Source organism: Suncus etruscus, chromosome 7 (assembly GCF_024139225.1).
Source record: "Suncus etruscus isolate mSunEtr1 chromosome 7, mSunEtr1.pri.cur, whole genome shotgun sequence".
In the NCBI taxonomy this organism is placed as follows: Eukaryota; Metazoa; Chordata; class Mammalia; order Eulipotyphla; family Soricidae; genus Suncus; species Suncus etruscus.
The window spans coordinates 68,916,400-68,938,231 of record NC_064854.1 but is presented as its reverse complement, the minus strand read 5'-3'; the positions used below and the strand labels follow the sequence as shown (position 1 = coordinate 68,938,231).

The 21,832-nt window shown below is 36.8% G+C and overlaps 1 non-coding gene across 1 annotated transcript; it reads left to right on the top strand.

The window, feature by feature from the left end:
- The first annotated feature begins 5,377 nt into the window (after positions 1–5,377).
- On the top strand, positions 5,378–5,510 carry LOC126014778 (small nucleolar RNA SNORA51). The gene has a single exon (XR_007497774.1). It is a non-coding gene; the product is annotated as a small nucleolar RNA SNORA51 (small nucleolar RNA).
- The last annotated feature ends 16,322 nt before the right edge of the window (positions 5,511–21,832 follow it).

Here is a 21,832-nt window from a genome sequence, read left to right as displayed (position 1 = left end):
GTAATATTCCATTGTGTATAGATACCCATCTTAATGATCCATTCATCTGTTGTTGGACATCGAAGTTGGTTCCAAGACTTGGCTATTATACTGAGTGCTGCTATAAATAGTGGGGTGCACACGTATTTTGGAATGAATGTCCTTCCAAGTTGGGGGTATATACTTAGGAGAGCAATTGCTGGGTCAAATGACAACTCAATTCTGAGTTCTTTGAGCACTCTCCAGACTGTTCTCCATAGGGGTTGGACTAGGGGGCATTCCCACCAGCAGTGGATGAGAGTTCCTTTCATACCGCATCCCTGCCAACAGAGATTGTCCCCATTATTTTTGATGTGAGCCATCCTTACTGGTGTAAGGTGGTATCTCATTGTTGTCTTGTTTTGGATCTCTCTGATGATGAGTGAAGGTGAGCATGTTTTCATGTGTTTGTTGGCCATCCTTCTGTCTTCCTCAGAGAAGTGTTTATTCATTTCCTCTCCCCATTTTTTAATGGCTTTATTTGGTTTTGGTTCAGTTTTCTGAGTGCTTTGTATGTTTTAGATATCAGCTCTTTATCTGATATGTCGAGTGAAAATTTTTTTTCCCATTCTGTTAACTATCTTCTTGCATTAAGTAAGGTTTCTTTCGCCATGCAGAAGTTTTTAGTTTGATGTAGTCCCATTTGTTTATGTTTGGTGCTAAAGTTCTTGCCATTGCTGCTCCATTCTCCAAGACATTTTTGATATACAGGTCTTCGAGTGTTCTACCTATTTTGTTCTCGATAAACTTTATAGATTCGGGTCTGATTTCAAGGTCTTTGATCCATTTTGAGTTGACTTTTGTATAAGGAGTGAGGTATGGGTCAATTTTCACTTTCCAGTTGTACCAACACCATTTGTTGAAGAGGCTTTCTTTGTTCCACTTCAAGTACCTGCCGCTTTTATCAAATATTAGTTGGCTGTATATCTGGGGGTTTATGTCTGGGAATTCTGTCCTGATCCATTGGTCTGAGGTGCTGTCTCTGTTCCAGCACCATGCTGTTTTGATTTCTATGGCTTTATAGTATAGTTTCAAGTTAGGTAAGGAGATGCCACCCAGCTTCTTGTTTTTCAGTATTTGTTTGGCTATCCTGTGTCTTTTGTGGTTCCAGATGAATTTTGTGATTGATTGTTCTATTTCTTTAAAGAATCATGTTTGAATTTGGATAGGGATTGCATTAAATCTATATAGTAATTTGGGTAGGATAGTCATTTTGACTATGTTAATTCTACCTATCCATGAGCATGGGATATTCTTCCATTTCTTTAGATACTCTTCAATTTCTTTCTGAAGTGTTTTGATGTTTCCCTGGTATAGGTCTTTCACTTCCCTTGTGAGGTTGATTCCTAGGTATCTGATATTTTTTGATACTATTTTAAATGGAATAATATTTATAATCTCTCTCTCCTCGGCTTCATTGTTTGTATATAAAAACTCTATTGTCTTTTGTGTATTGACTTTGTAACCAGCCACTTTGCTGTATTGGTTGATTATTTCTAGGAGTTTTATTGTGGACTCTTTAGGGTTTTCGATGTATATCATCATATCGTCTGCAAATAGAGATAGTTTGTGTTCCTCTTTCCCAATTTGGATTCCTTTGATTCCCTTCTCTTGTCAGATTGCTATTGCTAGGACTTCTAAGGTTATATTAAATAAGAGCGAAGAGAGTGGACAGCCTTGCCTAGTTCCTGACCTTAGTGGGAATGCTTCTAGCTTCTCGCCATTAAGTATAATGTTGGCTGTAGGCTTTTCATAGATAGCTGTAACTATCTTGAGGAAGGTTCCTTCTAACCCTATTTTGCTGAGTGTCTTTAACATGAAAGGGTGTTGGATTTTGTCAAACACTTTCTCTGCATCGATTGATATGATCATGTGGTTTTTGTCTTTCTTGTTGTTGATGTGATGTATAATGTTGATTGATTTGCGTATGTTGAACCAACCTTGCATTCCTGGTATAAATCCCACTTGGTCATGATGTATGATCTTTTTGATGAAGTGCTGGATTCGGTTTGCTAAGATTTTGTTGAGTATCTTTGCATCTATGTTCATTAGTGAGATTGGTCTGTAGTTTTCTTTTTTGGTGATGTCTTTGCCATCTTTGGGAATGAGTGTGATATTGGCCTCATAAAAGGAATTGGGGAGGATTCCAGTTTTCTCTATGGTTTGGAAGAGCCTATGGAAAAGTGGTAGTAGGTCTTCTTGAAATGTTTGGAAGAATTCACCTGTAAATCCATCTGGGCCAGGACTTTTGTTCTTAGGGAGTTTCTTAATTACATCTTCAATTTCCTCTGAGGTGATTGGTCTATTTAGGCTTTCTATTTCTTCCTTCTCCAGTCTTGGAAGATGGTATTTATCCAGGAATCTGTCGATTTCTGCTGGGTTCTCTAGCCTAGTTTAGTATAGTTGTTCATAGTATGATCTCATGATATGTTGTATTTCTTGGGGTTCTGTTGTAATCTCTCCCCTTTCATTTGTGATCCTACTGATTTGGGTGTTTTCCCTCTTTTTTTTGGTGAGTTTTGCCAGTGTTTTGTCTATCTTGTTTATTTTTTCGAAAAACCATCTCCTGGTCTCATTGATTTTTTGTATTGTTTTCTTAGTTTCTATGTTGTTTATTTCTGCTCTGATTTTTATTATTTCTTGCCTTCTGGTCGTGGTTGGGTTTCTCTGCTGCTGCTGTTCCAATTTCTTGAGGTGATTGTTTAAAATGTTGATTATATTGTTTTCCTATTTCTTGACATAGGCCTGTATTGCTATGAGTTTCTCCCAATTATTGCTTTTGCTGTGTCCCACAAATTTTGACAAGTTGTCTCCTCATTATCATTTGTCTCAAGGAATCTTTTTATTTCTTCCTTGAGTTGTTCTTTGATCCAGCTGTTGTTGAGCAGCATGTTGTTTAATCTCCAGGTATTAGTTTTTCTCCATTGTTTCTTCTTGACATCAATTTTGACCTCTGTTGCATAGTGACCTGAAAGGGTACTTCTAATGATCCTTACCTTTGTGGTCTTATATAGGTTGGCTTTGTATCCTAAGACATGGTCTATTCTGGAGAAAGTTCCATGTGGGTTTGAGAAGAATGTGTATTCTGCTTTCTGGGGATGGAGGGCTCTATATAAGTCTATTAGCCCTAAGTCTTATAATTTTTCATTTAGAGCTCTTATTTCTTTGCTATTTTTCTTTTTGGTGGATCTGTCCAGTGGTGATAGTGGAGTATTGAGGTCCCCTACTATTATCACATTTCCCTTCATGTGTTTCTCCAGGTTTGACAGTAGTTGCCTCACATATTTTGCTGGCTCTATATTAGGTCCATAGATATTGACCAGGGCTAGTACTTCTTGATCTAATGTTCCCCTGATCAGTAGGTAGTGACCCTCTTTGTCTTTGATCACTTTCTTGAGATTGAATGCAATTTGGTCTGATATAAGAATGGCTGTCCCTGCTCTATTTTGTTTTCCATTGGCCTGTATAATTACTTTCCATCCTTTTATTCTAAGCCAGTGCTTATCCTGTAGTTGTAGGTGTGTTTCTTGGAGACAGCAGAAGTCTGGTTTATTTTTCCTAACCCAGTTCTCTACTATGTGTCTTTTAATTGGAGAGTTTAGTCCGTTAACATTTAGGGAAATTATTGAGAGAGAGGACTGTTGTGCAGTTGTATTGTGTGTAGTGGTTGATGTTACAATCGGGGGTTTGGATTCGTCTCTGAGTAGGTCATTTAAAATCGGCTTATTTTGCACAAATAGTTTAAGTTCATTATATTTGAGAATGTTTTTAGTCTGCCCTCCCATATGAATGATAGTTTTGCTGGGTATTGGACCCTGGGTTGGAAATTTCTTTCATTCAGTCATTTAAATATGTCATTCCACTGTCTTCTTGCTTGAATTATTTTAAATGGGATATCTGGTTTGATTCTTATGTCCTTTCCTTTGTACTTGAGGTTTTTTTCTCCCTTATTGCTTTAAGGAGTTCCTCTTTCTCTTTGTTTTTTGCCATTTGGATTATTATATGTCTTGGTGTTGGTTTATTAGGGTCTATTTTATTAGGGATTCTCTTGGCTTCCTGGATTTGCCCTGAAATTTCTTTCCAGAGGGTGGGGAAGTTCTCTGTTATTATCTCCCTGACTACCTGTTCTTCCCCTTTCCCTATTTCCTCCCCTTCTGGTATACCCAAAATTTTAGATTGTTTCTTTTGTCCTTGTTCATTAGATATTGGATTTTTCCTTCCAGGGCTTTGCCTTTTATTTCTTTGTTGGTTTCTTGATCATTTTTTGTTTGCAGTTTTCCTTCGAGTTCTTCAATGTGCTTCTACAACTCTGTGTTACTGCTTGTAAAGCTTGTTACTTTGTCTTTTAATGTCAAATCCCACTCAGGAGGGACACACACCAGAAGGTGTAGTGCTCTCCTGAAACGGAATTATTTGCCAAAGGCCCGCTGAGAGCAGTCAGAATCAGGCACATGAAAAAATGCTCCACATTACTAATCATCAGGGAGATAAAAATTAAAACAACTGTAAGGTACCATCTCACGCCACAGAGATTGGCACACATCACAAAGAATGAGAACAAGCAGTGCTGGCGGGGATGTGGAGAGAAAGGAACTCTTATTCACTACTGGTGGGAATGCCGTCTGGTCCAACCTTTGTAGAAAGCAATATGGAGATTTCTCCAAAAGCTGGAAGTTGAGCTTCCATACAATCCACTATACCACTCCTAGGGATAAATCCTAGGAACACAAAAATACAATACAAAAATCCCTTTCTCACACCTATATTCATTGCAGCATTGTTTACAATAGCCAGACTCTGGAAACAGCCTAGATGCCCCTCAATATATGAATAGTAAAGAAACTATGGTACATATACACATATGTATATATTATACATATATAATGGAATATTATGCAGCCATCAGAAGAGATGAAGTCATTAAATTTTCCTATACATGGATGTATATGGAATCTATTAAGCTGAGTAAAATAAGTCAGAGGAAGAGAGATAAACACAGAATGGTCTCACTCATCTATGGGTTTTGAGAAAAATGAAAAATATTTGTGTAATGATTCTCAGAGACAAAATAGAGGAAGACTGGAGGGTCCAACTCCTGACATGAAGCTCACCACAGGGATCGTTTAGTGCAGTCACAGAAATAATTACACTGAGAACTATCATAACAAAATGTGAATAAATGAAGGATGTAGAAAGCCTGTCTAGAGTACAGGCCTGTGTGGGATGGGGAGGAAGGACACTTGGGATATTGGTCATTGGAATGTTGCACTGGTGAAGGATTATATATATATATATATATATATATATATATATATATATATATATATATATAATCAAAACATAATAAAAGAAAAGATAAGGCCTCCCAATTCTTACCATAGGCTGTGTTCTTTACACTGACTGTATATAAAGAGGAAGTACAGTAAATGCACCCCATATACACCTCAACTCATGCCCTTTTCCTGGTCTGTATTGTGAATTGGGGGACAAAAAATAAATAAATAAATAAATAAATAAATATATAAATAAATAAATGGATAATAAACAAATAAGTCTTATAATGCTCTATAAGAGAAAGGAGACAACAAAGAAGAATAGATTCTGAAATGAGATTGCAATTTAAAGTATCAGTGTTAAAATATTAAAGTATTATTTAAATTTACATAATATTTATAAATATGATTATAAGTAGAGATTGATCCTGATATTTTTATCTATACTTGTTGATAGGAGTCTGAAAGAAATAAAGCCACAATGGCAATGGGCCTGTTTACAATGGGAATGTGGTCAATAAGGTATTCAATTGGTTCTGACTTACAGTTTTTACAATTCTTAGAGCCACTCTAGAAATTTTCAAAATGAGTTGAAAAATTAAGACTCATCAATGGCTTATAAAAATCACTGGCAAGGGGCCAGTGTGATAGCACAGCAGTAGGCCATTTGCCTTGTATGCAACTGAACAGGAAGGACCTGGATTCAATCCCTGGCATCTTATATGGTCCCCTGAGCCAGGACCGAATTCTGAGCACATAGCCATAAGTAACCATGAGCTTCACTGAGTGTGGCCCCAAAGCAAAACAAAAACAAAAACAAAACAAAATCACTGGCCATCATTCTATAATTTTTATCTTCATTTCTCCAAATCATCTCTGAACAGAAAGCATTATGCAAGTACTTACTAAATTATTCACTCTAAATTAGTTTACTACCCAAGCTAACACTACTTTCTATCTCCTGACACAGAATATTACCTAAAGAGAAAGGAACATGGGAAGATTTAATTTAATAGATGGAAATGCTGGGAGGGTGAAATTTAGAAAATCAATTAAATGGTAGAAAGAAGATTGGCAAATTTAGCAAAAATATGTAAGTGATTAGAAGCATGTATAATTATATATAATTTATATAGGTAGTATATAAATATATAATTTTTAGTGTTAAACTATGTAATATTTAAAGTTTTAGTGCCAAATTTAGAGCTGATTTCACATGGTTGAAGAATATGGTCATAGATTCATTCTGTAGTAAGAAGGAATCCACATTAAATTTTTCTGTCCAACTTTTATCTAAAGACAGAAAAACAAGTCACCTCTATTTTGCCCAGACAACGTTCAGGAAAATTCATCCTTCATTCAAAATTGGCTTGAAGTTCTATTTCAGGTTCTTGTATCCTTTGTAAAATATTAGTTGACCATATATTTGGGGGTATATTTCTGAGTATTCTGTTCTAACCGACTGGTCTGAGACTTTGTCTTTGTTCCAGTACCATGCTGTTATGATGACTATGAATTTTTTTAAATAAAGCTTAAGGTTAGGTAAAGAAATGCCACCTAATTTTTTGTTTTTCAGTATGGATTTGGCTAACGTAGGTTTTTTGTGGTTCCAGATAAACTTTATAATTGATTGTTCTAATTCCTTAAAAAAAAATGATGTCTGAATTTGGATAGGGATTGCATTGAATCTATGTAGTAATTTGGGTAAGATAGTCATTTTGATTATGTTGATTCTTCTGACCATGAGCAGGGGATTTTCTTCCATTTCCTTACATCTGCTTCTTACTGAAGCATTTTGAAGTTTTTATGGTATAGGTCTTTCACTTCTCTTGCCAGGTTGCTTCCTAGGTACTTGATATTTTTAGATACTATTTTTAAATGAGATAGACTTCTTAATGTCTTTCTTCTCTACTTCATTATTTGTTTAGAGGAATGCTATTGATTCCTAGGTACTTGATATTTTTAGATACTATTTTAAATGGAATTGACTCCTTAATGTCTTTCTCCTCTACTTCATTATTTGTATAGAGGAATGCTATTGTGTTTTGTGTATTGGCTTATTGTTTCTAGGAGTTTTACTGTGGACTCTTTAGGATTTTTATGTGTATCATATCATCTTCAAAAAGAGAATTTGACTTCCTCATTTCCTATCTGGATTCTTTGGATTCACTTCTATTATCTGATAGCTATTGCTAGTACTTCTAAAACTATGTTGTGTAAGAGTGGAGAAATTGGGCAGCTTTGCTTAATTCCTGACCTTAGTGAAAATGTTTTCAGTTTTTCACCATTAAGGTTAATGTTGGCTGTGAGCTTTTTATGGATAGCTGTAACTATCTTGAGGAAGGTTCCTTCCAGCCCTATTTTGCTTACTGTTTTCAGCATAAATATATGTTGGATTTTGTCAAATGCCTTCTCTGCATTTATTGATATGATTATGTGGTTTTTGTCTTTCTTCTTGTTGATGTGATGTATGATGGTGATTGATTTGCATAGGTTTAACTATCCTTGCATCCCTAGGATTAAACCCACTTGATCACAGTGTATAATATTTTTGATGTATTGTTGGATTAGGTTTGCTAAGATTTTGTTGAACATTTTTGCATCTATTGAATTAACAAGATTGGTCTGTAGTTTTCTCTTTTGGCAGTGTCCTTACCATCCTTGGGAATGAGTGTAATGTTTACCTTGTATAAGGAGGTAGGAAGGATTTCTGTCTTTTGAAAGTTTTGGAATAGCCTGAGGATCAGTGGTTGTAATTCTCAGAATATTTGATAGAATTCACCTGTAAAACCATCAGGACCTGGACTTTTGTTCTTGGGGGAGTTTCTTAATAAATGTTTCAATTTATTTAGCTGTGATTGGACTATGTAAGCTTTCTACATTCTCTATGTTGGGTTTTGGAAGATGATATTTTTCCAGAAAACTCTCGGTTTCTTCAGGGTTCTCTAGCCTAACTGAGTATAGTTGCTCATAATACTCCCTCGTGATGTCTTGGATTTCTTGGGGTTCTGTTATAATCTCTTCTCTTTCAATTCTGATCCTATCTATTTGGGTGTTTCTCTTTTTGTTTGGTGAGTCTTGCCAGCAGTTTGTCTATCTTGTTTATTCTTTTGAAAAACCAACTCCTGGTCTCATTAATTTTGTTGTATTGTTATCTTTGCTTCTATGTTGTTTATTTTTGCTCTGGTTTTTATTATCTCTTTTCTTCTAGCTGTGTTTGGCTTCCTTTGCTGCTGTTTTCAAGACCCTTAAGATGTCCTTGTAGAGTGTTGATTTTGTCATTTTCCTCTTCCCTGACATAGGCTTGTATTGCTATGAGCTTCCCCCAATTACTGCTTTTGCTGTGTCCCACAGATTTTGACAATTTGTCTCTTCATTGTCATTCGTCTCAAGGACTCTTTTTATTTCTTTCTTGATTTCCTTTCTGATCCAACTGTTGTTGAGTAGCATGTTGTTTAATCTCCAGGTGTTAGATTTTCTCCACAGTTTCTTTTTACAGTCAATCTTGATCTCTTATTACATAATTATCTGAGAGGGTGCTTCTAATAATACTTATATTTTTGACTTTGTGCAAGTTAGATTTATATCCTAGAGCATGATCTATTCTAGAGAAAGTTCCATGTGCACTTGAGGAGAATGTGTATTCTGTTTCCTTTGGGAAGAAAGCCCTGTATAATTTCATTAGCCCTATTTCCTTCCTCTCATTTCTCATTTAGGGATCTCATGTCTTTGCTAGTTTTCAGCCTGGTGGATCTGTCTAATGGTGATAGTGGAGTATTAAAATATCATACTACTATCATGATACCTTCCATATGTTTCTCTAGGTTTGTGAGCATATGCCTTACATATTTTGTTGACTCTACATTCTGTGCATAAATATTGATCAGAGTTAGTACTTCTTGGTCTAATGTTCCCCGGATCAGTAAGCAGTGACCCTCTTGGTCTCTGAGCACTTTCTTGATGTTGAATGCAATTTGATCTGATATATGGATGGCTGTCCCAGTTTTTTTTTCCCATTGGCTTGTATGATTAATTTCCATCCTTTTATTCTAAGTTTTTTCTATCGTGTTCTGTTAGGTATGTTTCTTGCAGGCAGCAGATATCTGGTCTTTGTTTTCTAATACAACCCTCTATTCTGTGTCTTTTAATGGAATTTAGCCCATTGACATTTAAGGAGATTATTGATAGAGTGGGTTGTTGAACTATTGTATTGAGTAGAGTAGTTGTTATAATTGGGGGTTTGGAATGTGTAATATGTCTTTGAGTAGATCATTTAGAGTTGGTTTGGTTATTGCAAATAGTGTGAGTTCTTGTCTGAGATTGCTTTTAGTTCTCTCTCCCATATAAATGAGAGTTTTTCCGGAGAGTGGACTCTAGGTTGGAGTTTTCTGTTATTCAGTAGTTTGAATATATCATTCCACTGTCTTCTTGCTTAAAATATTTCAAATGGGAGATCTGGTTTGATTATTATTTTCCCTCCTTTGTACTTGAGGGTTTTTTTTCTCCCTTATTGCTTTAAGAAATTCATCTTTCGGGGCTGGTGAGGTAGCGCTAGAGTAAGTAAGGTGCCTGCCTTGCAATCGCTAGCCAAGGAAGGACTGCAGTTTGATCCCCCGGCGTCCCATATGGTCCCCCCAAGCCAGGGGCAATTTCTGAGTGCTTAGCCAGGAGTAACTCCTGAGCATCAAACGAGTGTGGCCCAAAAAAACAAAAAAAAAAAAAAAAAGAAGAAAGAAAGAAAGAAAGAGAGAAAGAAAGAAAGAAAGAAAGAAAGAAAGAAAGAAAGAAAGAAAGAAAGAAGGAAGAAGGGAGGAAGGAAGAAAAGAAAAGGAAAGAAAGAAAGAAAGAAAGAAAGAAAGAAAGAAAGAAAGAAAAGAAAGAAAGAAAGAAGAAAGAAAGAAATGAAGAGAAGAAAGAAAGAAAGAAAGAAGAAAGAAAGAAAGAAAGAAAGAAAGAAAGAAAGAAAGAAAGAAAGAAAGAAAGAAAAAAGGAAAGAAAGAAAGAAAGAAAGAAAGAAGGAAGAAGGAAGGAAGGAAGAAGGAAGGAAGGAAGAAGAAGGAAGAAAGAAGAAAGAAAGAAAGAAAGAAAGAAAGAAAGAAAGAAAGAAAGAAAGAAAGAAAGAAAGAAAGAAAGAAAGAAAGAAAGAAAGAAAGAAAGAAAGAAAGAATGAAGAAAGAAAGAAAGAAAGAAAGAAAGAAAGAAAGAAAGAAAGAAAGAAAGAAAGAAAGAAAGAAAGAAAGAAAGAAAGAAAGAAAGAAAGAAAGAAAGAAAGAAATTCATCTTTCTCTTTGTTTTTAGCCATTTGCATTACTATATGTCTTGGTGTTGGTTTATTAGGGTCTATTTTATTTGGGACTCTTTTTGCCTCTTGGGTTTGCACCAGAGTTTCTTTTCAGAGGGTGTGAGAGTTTTCTGCTATTATTTTCCTTACCGCTTGTTCTTCCTCTTTCCCTTCTTCCTCCCCTTCTGGTATTCCTAGAATTTGTAGATTATTTCTTTTGCCTTTGTTCATTAAATATCTAACATATTCTTCCAATGCTTTACCTCTTATTTCCTTATTGACTTCTGTCATTTTTGTTTTGTAGTTTTCCTTCAAGTTCTTCTATGCGATTCTCCAGTTGTCTCATTCTGTTATTATGGCTGCTGACCTTTTTTATTTCTTTTAATTCCACTTGTATGGATTCTCTCATCTGTAAAAGTTCATCTTTGAGTTGGTTGACTTGTAAATCTATGGATTTCTTGAACTTACTAGCAAGTGGTTCCTTGATTTTTTATTGCCATGGCTTTTAATGCCATTTTTATGTCCTCATCTATTGGGCCTGTGCATTTTGGTGGACCTGGAAACTTGCTAGGATTTCTCTCCATATCTTTGGCTTCTAGTGCCTCCTTAGTTTTCCCATATTTCTTTGCATTTAGTGATTTAGAGTGTTCTTCCCTTGTTCTCAGCCCTCTTTTGTCACCTGTGGTGTGTGGCTGGGTCCCTACTCTACAATGTGTCCCTAGGTTGGGATGAGGTAGTGGTCGCTGAGGTTTGGCCCAGCCCTCAGGCCTCCTCCCTCAGGATATCTATGAGAAGTGCGTCCTTAAGAGAAAAGTATGTCATCTGAGCACCGGCCTCAGCTCCCCCGAGTACCAGCAAACTGTGAGGGCTGCCCACTTCTCCAAGCACCAATTCAATGCTGGGAATCTAACTGGATTTCCTGTAAGCATACCTTAACCTTTGCACTGTCCTTCCAACCTCTTAAAGATCCTTCTTACTTACCCAGTTGGATTTTGAAAGAAGAGGGCCTTTCTAGTTAGAGAAATACAGACCTGTACCTACCTTGTTTTCAGCCCTATGGCATCTATAGCAGACTAAAGGTTACATAACTATAAGACAGTCAATCTATATAGCCTTTAAGCTTCAAAAATATTTAATTAAAAGTAATAAAAGGTAATACAATATTAAAAAGTTTGACATTTAATTTTTATATAGAAACATTAAAAATCTACCACATTTTAATGATTCAGGTTGAACTGTTGAATATAAATTTATTAATTCAAGATTTTCCTCATGAGCAAAATATTCATTCACTGAACATTAAATAACTATTTCATGGAATTATCTATAATCTTGTTACACACAATTTTTATAAATAGATCCAAAGATTATTATCTCTGTAAGATAATGAAATTTTTGTTAATTAAGATATATTTTATTTTGTTTATTAAGGAAATGTGATTTATATAGTTATTGATATTTGAGTATTTTATTTATAATTTTCAACACCAATTCCATAATGCAGTGTCAATTTCCCTCCATGTTCCCAATTTTCCTCCTGACCTCTCCCCAGCCTGCCATCCTGACAGTCATGTTTGGGGTTTTTTTGCCTATTTTTGTTTTTGTTTTTGGATTACACCCGGCAGCATTCAGGGATTATTCCTGGCTCTACACTCAAAAATCGCTCCTGGCAGGCTCGGGGGACCATATGGCAATTTGGGATTCGAACCACCATCCTTCTGCATGCAAGGCAAACGCCCTACCACCAAACTATTTCTCCTGTCCCCCAACAGCCATGTTTTATTACTTGTTTTATTTTATTTTTAATGACTACCTGGATCTTCCTTTAAATTTTTGTTGTTGGGCCACATCCAGTGATGCTCAGGGCATACTCCTAGCTCTGTGCTCAGGAATTTCTCCTGGCTGTGTTGGGAGGGACCAAGAGGATGCTGGGGATCAAAACCAGTTGGCAAGCAACTTACCACTTGTACTAGCTCAGGTTCTATACCATCACATTTTAAAGTTTGGATCTTGTGTTTTCAGTGTTGTTGAGTCTGTGGTTTAGATATAATGACATATCACTTCCTCACACTACTCTGGAGACCCTTTACCCCTGATTTACCTGTGATTTTCCTTCCTCATCTTCATAACCTTTTCATTTTCTTCCTTCTTGTCCTTCTCCTCCCTACGGTCTTGGAACAAGGGTTATTGAGGCATCATCTTTTTACTACATTGCATTCCCATGTCCAGTTATTTCATATACCATAGATAATTTAGATCTTCTTATTTGTCCTGGTTTACTTCAGTCACCATGATATCTTTCAGTTCCATCCAGGTTGCATAAAATTATATGTTTCATTGTTCTTTGCAGCTGCATAAAATCTATTGTAGATAAAATTTCTTAAAATAAATTATTATTATGATGCTAATCAGTAGGTTTTTACTTTTTGTTGTTTCTAAAATAATTAGTTAATTCACATTCTAAATTTGGGGGTTGTTTGTGAAATCTTATAAATGTTATACTAAATATCTGTAAGAATATTAATACCATAAATACCACATATTTTTAAGCCTGGTGGTTTTTGTTTGTTTTGTGTTTTTGGTCTTTCTTTTGGTTTGTTTTTTGGGAGTTTACCCCGTGATATTCAGGGGTTACTCCTGGCTATGTGCTCAGAAATCATTCCTGGCTGGGGGACCATATGGGACACCGGAGGGATTGAATTGTGTCCATCCTAGACTAGCTCAGGCAATCAGATGCCTTACCACTAGCACCACCGCTCCATCCCCTAAGTCTGATGTTTTGATTTAATTTCTTTTTTATTTTTAGGCCACGTGAGAATTATTATATCACTTTATTTATTTAAAAATTATATTATTTCTTCTCCAGAAGAAAAAATAATGCAAATATATTGGTTATTAGAACTGTTACTGTTCAAAGCATTAGTTAAACAATTCATACTGAATTGCACTTGTCAGTTGTGCACTTACATTAGTAAAGAAAGAATAAGGTATAATAGAGTAATAAATAAATACTCAGAAACTGGACATAACAAACATCTGCATATTATTCAATGTCTATAACTTTTATTATTATTATTATTATTATTATTATTATTATTATTATTATTTTGGTTTTTGGGTCACATCTGGCAGCGCTCAGGGGCTACTCCTGGCTTTATGCTTAGGAATCACCCCTGGAGTCTCAGGGGACCATATGGGATGTCGGATTTGAACAGATGTCCTTCTGCATGCAAAGCAAACGCCCTACCTCTGTGCTATCTCTCCAGCCCCCAATGTCTATAACTTTTAAACCAGCTTCCCATGTAAAATAAGTGAAATAAATTTAGATTAGTTCCAAAGTGTGGTTTGATACGTTTTTCGAAGCTTTTGTGTTTGCCTCAAAAAAATAGAAGCATTTAAAACTGTCTTAATTAAAAAAGATACTTGCCTGGCAAATAGGCTAGTTTACGTGTTAGGAAGCTGCCTTGCATGCAGACAACTCTGGTTAGATTCTGGCACCAAAGATCCCTGGCACCTGAACACAGCTAATTAGAAACCTACTTTATCTCTGGGCAGTGCTTTTATGGTTTGATGAAAAAAGAATTCATAGTCTGTAAAGCTGTCATTTTATAGTGGGTGGTTTATTTATTTATATACTTTATAATTATATTTTGTTTTATATTTATAAACTTTATAGTGTGTGAGAATAGAGAGTATGTCAGCATATTACCTGGTTTATAATGTTGTACTAGAGTATAGAACTGTTCATGTTGATCACTAGTCTACCACTAATTTACACAAAATCCTTTTAAGTATCAATTTTTTCTATATAATGTGAAGGTTTATAATTTATCACATTATAGTCCTAAAAAAGTTAAATTAACATTGCAAAGTTCAGTTAACCAGATGTTGAAGCTTTCCTATACAAAGTTTTATAAGAAAGTTTAAAATAATAAATTTAATTAAAATCAATTCATTATTTATTAAATTATTTTAATACATTTAAGTTATAATTTTTCTCTACTTTTAAAGACAATGTATTAAAATGTGTTATATGGTTAGAAAAACAGTATGGTAGTAAGATCTTGCATATGGCTTATGTGGATTCAATTGTTAGCACTGTATATGGTTCCCCTAAGCACTGCACAAAGAAAGCCCTGAGCACAAACAGGCATGACTCAAAAATCTTTAAAGGCATATATATGAAATGGAAATAAATAAATAAATTTTTCTTAGACATTATCTATACTAGTTTATTTCAAATCAACTTCTTAAGGACCAACTATCAAAACCTAAAAGTCTGCAACAAGACAGATAGATGTTCATCAATAATTGCATAATAAGTGACAATGGACTAAAGTATCCTAATATGTGTTATGAATATGTAATGGAATATCATTCATTTATAAGAAAAGCTGAAAGTTTGTTTTTTTTTCTAAATATAGAGAGTTCATGTTAATTAAAAGTGGCAAAGGTAAGAAAATGTTGGCTCATCTGACTTCAGTTGTGACCTTTCTAGTGTGATGGTGCTTTTTTATGTGTTTTGGTGAGTCTCATTGACTAGAAAACATGAGCATTTGCTGGATGTGACCCAAAAACCAAACACCAAAAAAAAAAAAATTCAGCAGCTTAAATATATACTACTCTTCTACACCTCTGATGTATCTACAAGGCCTTTTTTTAAAAAAAAAATTTTATTGTGACCAATATGCATTACAAATCTTTCACTGTATCACTTATGGTACATAGTGACAATGAATGAGGGGCATTCCCACCACCAGTGCTGACCTCCCTCCGTCCCTATTCCCAGGATGCATCCCACATCTTCCTCCTCTATCCCCCAGTATGCCAGTGCAACTGGTCTCCACTTTACAGTTTGTTGTAGATTGAACATCCATTCCACCGTCATTGGAGATAAAAAGGGATAAGAAAACGGGGAGAAAAAAATTTAGTGACAATTACCAAAAAAAGAAAGGAGAAAAGAAAAAAAAGAAAAATGGAGGAAAAAAGAAAAAAATGTACCCAGCAAATAAAAATAAAAAATAAATCTCTATATAATAACACGTGTGAAAAAGAAAGAGAAAAGTGAAAGAACAAAAGAAGGAAAATAAAGTCAAAAACTAACAAATCAAAACAAAACAAGAAAAAGTATGGGTGCTGGGGTGGTGGGGTTTGGTGTTCCCCCCACTTTTTTTTTCTTTTTGCATAGACACAGTAAGCATTGGGGAAGAAAGGGAATTCCCGTGGCCTAAGAGATTCAGGGTTTCTCCATCCTTGAAGCATACCATCATGGGATCAACTCCTGGCTCCATATATACTCATTACCCCATCTCAAAGGCTTTTTTGTGATGCCAGGAAAGTTTCCTCTCAGTTGTGTGTGAGAAATTCAAGTCACTGTAGCTAGCGATCTTGGTATTTGTGCAGGTTATAGCTCAGGGTCTAGGATAGAGTCTCTAAGTTCTAGAGGTTCCTATCCATCGTTGATGTGGTGCTCAATCTTCTGGAACACTTGCTCCCTGATTTCGTTAAGTCCCTAGGCTGAAGCCTAGGATATTATAGATCCAAAGGTTCTGCTCAGTCTCTGTTGTCCAAGTTGGACCTCTGCAATACGACATCTTGTTGTTGTTGTTGTTGTTGTTGTTTTATGTGTCCTGGACTACAGCCTAGGGTAGGGTTTTCCTTATTAGTCCCAAGGTATGCTCTGTTCAGTCACAGTTGTCAAAGTCAGTCTTCTGTTGTTGGTGCTCTTATTTTTCACAGTTTAAAGGATGATAGCTCTTCTGATTTCCATTTAGTGTTAGGTGATGTAATAGGACAGCCTGCTCTTAGGTCAAGTTTTTCTTTTCTCATTGTCATATCAAAAACTGGCACCAGTTGGTGCCAGAGTAGTGTGATAAATCTCCCAATGGAGCTTAGTTCCTGGTGGTGTTGCCCAGAACTGTATCATTTCTACGTCGGGGATCTGGGGTTTCAGATTAGACTAACACTGTCCAATCTCTTGGGGACTGGTTGCATTCACATGACACATGTTCAGGATGGGGGGCACCCTTCTGCTATAAAAAGTGAGTTCTTATCTCTAGAAGATAAGATCTTGTTTCTGTGTCTATGGTTTCCCCTTTTTTTACTGTGCCCATACAAAAACGTATGATGTCATACAGTGTTACTGGTGCTGTTCTGGGTAAGAATGACAGGCTGCACACACAGTCTCTGTCGTCTGGTTTTGTTCTGAGCTTTTATCCCAGTCAAGGCATTTTGTACCAAGCAGAACCGAAAATGGTAAGGATAGAGAAAAAATGCATATATTAAAATAGAACAAATACATAAAACAGAGTTTAAAAGAAAAGGTATTTGAATAAATCAAGTGGTGGAGGAGGCTACTTGTATATTTAGGAATACACATCTTAACATGTATTATTATACAGGTATTGAGCTACCAATAGGCAATATAAGACTCCCCATTAAGTCTTTTGATATATTCTTGTGGAGAGTAAAAGCCAAGGCACTTTTCAATTCACAGGCCTTGGAATTGAGATTGAGAGATGCTTTGCTGCATTAAGAGACCATATAGTGTCTTTGGGTTGGGGGTTTTGCTGAGGCCGATTCCTGAATCGTGCAACAGTCCACGATTTGGTGGAGGTGAGAGGAGCCATGAGTCAGCAGGCGTGCTGGTTGTAGCTCTTTGCTGAGGCATGAGAACGGGGACCCAGAGGATGTCTTTCACTAAGGAGCTGGAAGGTGGTCTGTTGGGGCAGGATGTCGGTCTTGGTGCCTGCCGAGTTAGGAACTGAGGGTAAAGAGGGTTAAATTAGGGGAAGATAACGGGTCAGGATTGAAAAATGAGGTGATAGAGGACACAGGAGTAGGGGAGAGGCAATACATGACAGGGGATATATACAATACATATATATAAATTGTTTGTGATTTCGGCTTGGAGTCAGTACAGAAAGTCACGTCCATAAAGACTGACTTTAAAGAATATTTGAGTGTTATCCAAATCTTTGGTATTCCGTTTCATTTCCTAGGAGCTGTCTAGAATGAAGAAAATTTTTAGATACTGCTCAAAAAGTATATTAGGTTATAAAAATGAGAATTAGTAAAAAAAAAAAAAAAAAAAAAAAAAAAAAGACACCGCTGCAGGGGATCCAATATGAATACGGGAGGAGTTTCTCTCTACCCCCCCCCCAGAGCCCAGTTGCCAAACCTGGCCCTGAAGACCCTTTTTGGCATGGGGGGATCTCAGTCAACTGGACTAGTAGTTGGACAGCCCAGGAGGCCATTGGCCAGCTGTCTGCCCAGTATCCCAGCCATACCTGTCGGAGAGGAACAGTGATCCTGGCATGTGGGATTTTCTGGGTCCAGCTGCCGCCTCCCTCTCCAGTATGAAAAAGTATAGGAGAGGAGTTTGCCTCTTCCCCATCCCCTCAGAGCTCAGGTGCCAGACCTGGCCTTGAAGGCCAGCTTGGCGTGGGGGGCTCTCGGTCCCCAGGAATAACTGGTCAGTCCTGAGGGCCTTTGGCCAGCTATCTGTCCAGATTCCCAGCCATGCCAGTAGAAGAGGAGCAGTAGTCCTGGCATGTGGGATTTTCTGGTTCCAGCTGCAGCCTTCCTCTCCAGTTTGAAAAAGCATGGGGTTGGAGTTTCCCTCCCCCCCTCCCCCCAGAGCCCAGTTGCCAAACCTGGCCCTGAAGACCCGTTTGGCATGGGGGGATCTAGGTCTCCTGGACTAGTAGTTGGTCAGTCCAGGAGGCCATTGGCCAGCTGTCTGCCCAGTATTCCAGCCATACCTGTCGGAGAGGAACAGTAATCCTGGCATGTGGGATTTTCTGGGTCCAGCTGCAGCCTCCCTATCCAGTATCTCTACAAGGCCTTTTACCTCCTGGTTATGTTTATTTATTTCTCCCTTCCATTTCTCTCCAATCCTTGCATTTTTTTATTTCTATAATCAATGGTAAAGGGGTTGTATTTTATTTTGTTTTATTTATTTTTTAATGTGTTTTATTCTCTTTTTCGTTTTGTCTTTTTTTTTCTTTTAGTTTTGGGGTCACATCCAAGAGTGCTCAGGGGCCACTCCTGGCTCTATGTTCAGAAATCGCTCCCTGTTAGTCTCAGGGGACCATATGGGATGCCAGGATTTAAATTACCATCCTTTTGCATTCAAGGCACACATCTTACCTCCATTCTATCTCTCTGGCCCCTTTGTTTTATTCTCTTATCCGGTTGTTCTATATACCATAGCTAGGTGAGATGATATAGTATCTGTCCTTCTGACCTTACTAACCATCATTGCATATTCGCATCCAAGTTTTAGTGATTTAATAATTTTATTATTTCTTGAAGCTGCATGTGCTATATTTATTTAATCACTTGTTAAACACCTATGAGGACTTTGTATCCTAGCTATTTGAGAAATCACCTTGCTGTTTTCCATAGGGGTGAACCAAATAATATTCCCAGAAGCAGTCAACTTGGTTTATTAATCCTTCATGGCTACCCTACCTTCATCATACTCCCCCAACTGGGGGTAAAATACAGTACTTGGTGTGATCTCACAAATAGTGGGGATTTATTTCAAAACTGGTTTCAGGGTTCAGCTAAGTGCAAGGAAAATACCTGACTTTCTGTGCTACTGCTCAAGCCCATATTATAATAATTTTTGAAAAATCACAGTAGCTCAATTTAAAAAAAGTTGGAAATTTCCTTTTTTTTTTCCTGAAGTATTCTCTAGCTTGCATACAACCTTCTTTTCTACTAACTTAACATGGTATTTTTTGATGATTCTTTTCTGACTCACTTTTTTATAAGGACATAACTTATACTGGACTGGAACTCACCAATTACATCACGTAATTATCTTTTGGGTCGGAGAGATAGCATGGAGGTAGGGCATTTGCCTTGCATACAGAAGGATGGTGGTTCAAATCTCAGCATACCATATGTTACCCTGAGCCTGCCAGGAGCGATTTCGGAGTGTAGAACCAGGAGTAACTCCTGAGCACTACTGGGTGTGACCAAAACAAAACAAAACAAAACAAAAATGAAAGATGCTATTTAAAAGTAAAGTCATTTGGGGAGATCCTGAATATGTGAATCTGGAGGGGAAATTTCCAACTCCAAAATTTCTAATTTTTTTCCTATTTCTAATCTATTACACAGTTGAAGTAGAACTTTATTTTTTATTGTATTTTATTTAAACACCTTGATTACATACATGACTGTGTTTGGGTTTCAGTAATGTAAAAAACACAACCCATCACCAGTGCAACATTCCCATCACAAATGTCCCAAATCTCCCTCCTCCCCACCCGACCACCGTCTGTACTCAGACAGGCTTTCCGTTTCCCTCATACATTCTCATTATTGGGACACTTTAAAATGTAGTTATTTCTCAAACTAAACTCGTCACTCTTCGTGGTGAGCTTCCTGAGGTGAGGGGGAACATCCAGCTCTTTTCTCTTTTGTGTCTGAAAATTATTATTGCAAGAAAGTCTTTCATTTTTCTTAAAACCCATAGATGAGTGAGACCATTCTGGTTTTTTTTTCTCTCTCTCTCTGACTGATTTTACTCAGCATAATAGACTTCGTGTACATCCATGTATAGGAAAATTTCATGACTTCATCTCTCCTGACAGCTGCATAATATTCCATTGTGTATATGTACCACAGTTTCTTTAGCCATTCATCTGTTGAAGGGCATCTTGGTTGTTTCCAGAATCTTGCTATGGTAAACAGTGCTGCAATGAATATAGGTGTAAGGAAGGGGTTTTTGTATTGTATTTTTGTGTTCCTAGGGTATATTCCTAGGAGTGGTATGGCTGGATCGTATGGGAGCTCGCTTTCCAGTTTTTAGAGGAATCTCCATATCACTTTCCATAAGGGTTGAACTAGACGGCATACCCACCAGCAGTAGATAAGAGTTGCTTTCTCTCAACATCCCTGCCAACACTGTTTATTCTCATTCTTTGTGATGTGTGCCATTCTCTGTGGTGTAAGGAGGTATCTCATCATTGTTTTGATTTGCATCTCCCTGATGATTAGTGATGTGGAGCATTTTTTCATGTGTCTTTTTGCCATTTGTATTTCTTCTTTGTCAAAATATTTGTTCATTTCTTCTGCCCATTTTTTGATGGGATTAGATGTTTGTTTCTTGTGAAGTTCTGTCAGTGCCTTGTATATTTTGGAGATTAGCACCTTATCTGATGGGTATTGCGTGAATAGTTTCTCCCACTAAGTGGGTGGCTCTTGTATCATGGGCACAATTTCCTTTGAGGTGCAGAAGCTTCTCAGCTTAATATATTCCCATCTGTTAATCTCTGCTTTCACTTGCTTGGAGAATGCAGTTTCCTCCTTGAAGATGCCTGTAGTCTCAATGTCCTGGAGTGTTTTGCCTATGTGTTGTTCTATATATCTTATGGTTTTGGTTCTGATATTGAGGTCTTTAATCCATTTGAATTTTACCTTCGTAAATCATGTTAGTTGGGGGTCTCAGTTCAATTTTTTCTAAGTGGCTATCCAGTTGTGCCAACACCTCTTGTTGAAGAGGCTTTCCTTGCTCCATTTAGAATTTCCTGCTCCTTTATCAAAAATTAGGTGATTGTATGTCTGGGGAACATTTTCTGAGTATTCAAGCCTATTCCACTGATCTGAGGGCCTGTCCTTAATACAATACCATGCTGTTTTGATAACTATTGCTTTGTAGTAAAGTTTAAAGTTGGGGAAAGTAATTCCTTCCATATTCTTTTTCCCAATGATTGCTTTAGCTATTCTAGTGTGTTTATTGTTCCAAATGAATTTAAAAAGTGCCTGATCCACTTCTTTGAAGAATGTCATGGGTATCTTTAGAGGGATAGCATTAAATCTGTATAATGCCTTGGGAGTATTGCCATTTTGATGATGTTAATCCTGCCAATCCATGAGCAGGGTATGTGTTTCCATTTCCGCATGTCCTCTCTTATTTCTTGAAGCAGAGTTTTATAGATTTCTTTGTAAAACTACTTCACATTTTTAGTCAAGTTGATTCCAAGATATTTGAGTTTGTGTGGTACTATTGTGAATGGGGTTGTTTTCTTACTGTCCATTTCATCCTTATTCTATTGGTGTATAGAAAGGCCATTGATTTTTGTGTGTTAATTTTGTAGCCTGCCACCTTGCTATATGAGTCTATTGTTTCTAGAAGCTTTTTGGTAGAGTCTTTATGGTGTTCTAAGTAGAGTATCATGTCATCTGCAAACAGTGAGAGCTTGACTTCTTCCTTTTCTATCTGTATTCCCTTGATATCTTTTTC